Here is a 4,782-nt window from a genome sequence, read left to right as displayed (position 1 = left end):
GCCACATCGAAGCAATTCATCTAAGAAAGCAATATTGCAATTTGACATTTGCGCATATAAAAGTAAGTGCGCAATGCATGTGTGTCGATGTGGCCATTTTTAGCCCCCAGGGTTATCACTTTCCTGAACAAACTTCAGTAGTATTAGATGTATTTGGTACCCCAAGATTCAGGCATTGCCTACACTATATAGAATATAAGCAAATTTGTAGTCTTAAATAAACATATCTGTATTTCTTTTATTAATAATAAACACATACCGATGTATAGCATAACAAATACTTTATTGCACACATAGGAAATAACGGCCTCCGTGGTCCAATGAAATGATGAAAGGTGATGACAATGAATGATGAAACCCCACCCTCGGAGACTTCTACTCCGAACCCCAAACGAATTAACTCAAAACTCCGCATAAACTTTCGAGTTATGAAGCGGCTTCTTGGCACGAAGTGAAATTAGATAGGTACACTTTTTTATTGAATATTCCGATATAATAACACTATCGCGAATGTTTTCCGACTAACTTAATGCGATCATTAACCACAAAACACCACTTCGTATTAATTATTTAGATTATTCAAAGCAACGGTCCCGTTTCCGTTCCCGCCAAAAAGTCCGAATCAGAGCCAGCTGAAACCCGTATAAAATAAATGAGAAATATAAAACCAAAAACCCCATCAAAGTAAGAAGCTTAAACCAAAACAATGCTTATAACTAATCACGCGACTGCGCATTCTTGCATATATAAACACATAAATAGCGGCAGGTGTATTCAGTGATTCTTTGCAGATAATTTGCCTAACAGGTTTTTACTCTGACACTTACCATCACTGGTATAATCTTCAACCTTCCACACAATCTCTTAACACCAGATCCATTGAAACTTTTGTTGAAACAGAGCGGAAAGACTGTAGTTTTAAAGAGGATGTGTAAAGCGAACTCTTGTTAAAGTTGATGGTTGGAAGTGCTGTAGAAAATGACTGTCTGTGGTCAGTAGCCTGTATGCATCCGCTTGATAAGCGCCACTGCGACATCTAATTATTATGATTATGTACCTATATGTTTCAAAGAATCCAAGCAGGTTCTTTGTTGCGGGAAAATATTATGTTTTTGTTCTCCTTAAAAGTAAGTACCTTTATTAGAGTGCCTTGGCATAAAAGTGGATATCATCTATGGAGGTAAGTAAACATTTTTTTCGGTGATAAAATATGTTTATTACTCTTTGTCTGCGAAGTGTTATTGCCTCCGATCTTTCATCTAAATAGGGTAAAGATAGCAAGATGTTTGTGTTTTTTTTTATTTGACATGACATATTGTAATCAGATGGCACTGCTTACGCCTGTGTCCCCAAAGGGGTAGGCTGAAGTACAAAGTAAATACACCCATTCTTCGCCAGCTATGTTTAAATCCCATGTAATAAGGGGCGACCCAAAGGCCTCCGTGGTCCAGTGGTTGAGCGTTAGGTTCACGATCCGGAGATCCCGGGTTCGAATCCCTGTGGGGACATATCACAAAAATTACTTTGTGATCCCTAGTTTGGTTAGGACATTACAGGCTGATCACCTGATTGTCCGAAAGTAAGATAATCCGTGCTTCGGAAGGCACGTTAAGCCGTTGGTCCCGGTTACTAGTTACTGATATGACTGGTTGCCTGGAAGAAATTGCTGCTTAGCAATAAGGCCGCCAGATTGTACTGTATCTATCATCATCTGTGTTAATTTGCTTTGTATGTTGTGTGCAATAAAGTATATTTGCAAGTCAAATTTGATTTGATTGATGTAAGTAAGTAGTCATTACATGAGTCAGAGAGAGGCTCGATAGTAACCCTGACACCAGGGTTGATGAGGTTGGTAAACCACCTCTTAACCCACACGAAAGAAGAAGAGGGGAGCCTATTGCCATGAACCGGGCACAAATCCTAGAATCCAAGAGATATTCATTACTAAGCATTACTAGAATTTGTACTAATCTAAAGCATAATTTTAGGATAGGTACTGTAACGAAACTTCACATTCTGGTTGGATGCCTCGCTGACAACATCTTCTGAATACACACTGAAATTATTATATATATTCCCTCACTCTTCCAATTTTGTTTTCCCCGTCACTACAACATTCGCGTTGTTCGGAATATTTGTTGACATGCCTTTCATAAACTTCGTCATTCTTGTTCAGGGGGTTAAAAAGTAGAAGTACTTATCCTAAAATTATGTTTTTGATTAGTACAAATTGCTGTAATGCGTACTAATTAATACTTATCTAAGTTACTACTCATGAAGTTGCCAGCGAGTACATCCAATGTGGACAATGGCTGTTTATGTATGTGTGTGTATGTCGTGGCCAGATATTAGAATTGGTCATTTCATGATGTGTTCAACCATTTCATGAAATGGTCATATTTCATGAAATCGCACCCCCCGTGGAAAAACGCAGTAAGTGGACTAGCGACATTTTTTTTTTATTGCACCATTCAATTCAGCGTACACGAATACACCTTCTCACAAATTTTCATTAAGATATCAGTAAAAATGAAGAAATTATTACAAAAACAATGAAATTGTGCAACATTGATAAAAATATTTTTCCCCCATAATAAGAAAGTAAGTATAAATACGTGATTTTTTTTTGGTATTTTCCCATATAGTAAAGTCATAATAACACTTACTTCGATTTTACACGAAAGTTTTTTAGGATGGTCGAGTCGTAAGTAAACGTACTGACATGTTTCACGACATTATACGACACGACAGTGGTTGTACGTCTAGTTACTTCGTTATTCCACGAATGTTTTAGCGTTACTATTTGTTGTAACTCCAGCTACTTGCCTATTCTGCGAATCTTTTAGTGTAACGGTTTGGTGTAAATATAATCACGTAGTTTTTTCCAAGCAAGGTTTGATATTACTATTACGTTATTTCATTTATCTTCATTTTTCGATGATATATTTTACACTATACTCTTCGTAAATATGAATACAACTCTTTTAAAGACAATAATTTGAATCATTTGTCGTGTTATTCTAATTACCTGCAAATATAGACTACTTATTAATGTCCTAAGTAAATATACTTACTTATCACTAGCGTAAATCCCTATGTTTTATTTGATTACTGTACTTACGCCGTGCCAGCGGCGGCGGGCTGCACACTCAAAGAGAGGTATTAGAAAGATATTAGAGAGGTATTACATCTATCCACCAATTTTTCGTCAATCTCGACTTTTTATTCAACCAAAAATCGACCCTATTATTACTGTACTGTGATCGTTATTTGTAGGGTCGTATGCTGATTGTGGTTTTACCACGGTAAAACCAAGATCACCTATAGACAAAATTATTGCCGACGAAGTTTATAAAAAACGACCTTATTATTATTGCACTGTGATCGTTATTTGTAGAGTGAAAGCTGATTGTCTATTTGTGATCGTAGTTTTACCACGGTATTCCGTCAGTCAGCATACGGCCCTACAAATAACGATCGCATTGTAGTAATAATAAGGTCGATTTTTGTTAGAATAAAAAGTCATGATTGACGAATGTTGGATAGATGTAATAATTATCTCTCTATTTAATTTGTTCATGGTGGCTACTCGAAGCGTGCATATCTTTGTGTGGAAGTAAAAAACCCAAGGATTATACGTATGCTCAACTTGGACAAAATCGAAGATGGTGAGTTATTTACTTATAAATAGACTAGCTAGATTTTAGGTACCTATTACCTTACCTACTTAGTATATTACTATTTATTAGACTATTAATATTATAAATATTTTGTTTTGTAAGGTTTACACAGAAGCAGATCCTACCTACCTACCTACCCTACCTACCTACCTACCTGACGACCTACTTGACGTAAGTTGGTTTGGTTAATGCGTGATGATGATTGCACTGCTCTGTACTAATTATTAAAGTAAACTAAGCATGCCTATGTGCCTATTCGGTGCTTTTAATCTATAAACTAACTACCTATTTAAATTGGGGTGTGCCGTTTTTGTACATTCGCTATCACCTGGCATAGCACCTGGTATATGAATAAAATAAAGATATTTGAACAAAAAACTGTTACGTGATCAACTGTAGTATTTCGGCTTGGTTGTGAATTATCTACCTAGGTATATAAGTTAACTTTTGCAAAAACACCCTTGATTTTGTTGTTATTTGTGCGCTTGAGTTTGATATACATTTTATTATTAACGCATTGGTACTAACCTTCTATTTAATACCTAAATAACGATAAAATATCTAGGTTTGTGTCTAATTTTTAGGGTGATTTGGTAATGGGTCCTTTTTATTGCTTAACGTCTATTATGTACCTACCTACAAACAATGTATTTAAACCATTATGTTACAATTAACAGATTCCACTAATACTGCAACCCAATCCAGTACAACCCAGTGGAAGAATGACCAGAAATGCAAAAATATTTCAAGAAACTATGGGATATCTTCTCGTCGTAGTCAACATGAGACACATTCTCTTCAAGGTTCGTATGTACCTATCCGTATCCTACTAAAGTTCTTCTCTCGTGTGGGTTGAGACAATAATTGACTGACCTCATCAACCCTGGTATCAGGGTTACTACTGAGCCGCTATAGGTCCATGACATGCCTCATGTAACGACGACATACCTGCATACTTAATTAAGCCGCAACCGACTGCCTAACGTGCCCTCCGACGCACAGATCATCTTACTTTTGGGCAAAAAAATAATATTAGTACCATTTCTGATTTACGACTTGGCCGGGAAGCTAAGCAGCTGAAAACGTTCCATGTTTTGTATGC

General features: G+C 36.5%; 1 long non-coding RNA gene across 2 annotated transcripts; it reads left to right on the top strand.

The window, feature by feature from the left end:
* Positions 1-2,415: 2,415 nt before the first annotated feature.
* LOC126375600 (uncharacterized) lies at positions 2,416-4,475 on the top strand. 2 transcript variants are annotated; one of them, XR_007567611.1, is made up of 3 exons: positions 2,416-2,601; positions 3,783-3,851; positions 4,358-4,475. It is a non-coding gene; the product is annotated as an uncharacterized LOC126375600 (long non-coding RNA). The 2 variants fall into 2 exon arrangements; XR_007567612.1 differs by lacking the exon at positions 2,416-2,601 and adding an exon at positions 3,139-3,668.
* Positions 4,476-4,782: the final 307 nt, after the last annotated feature.

Source organism: Pectinophora gossypiella, chromosome 19 (assembly GCF_024362695.1).
Source record: "Pectinophora gossypiella chromosome 19, ilPecGoss1.1, whole genome shotgun sequence".
Classification (NCBI taxonomy): Eukaryota; Metazoa; Arthropoda; class Insecta; order Lepidoptera; family Gelechiidae; genus Pectinophora; species Pectinophora gossypiella.
The sequence above is the reverse complement of the archived record's forward strand: the minus strand, read 5'-3'. Positions and strand labels throughout refer to the sequence as shown.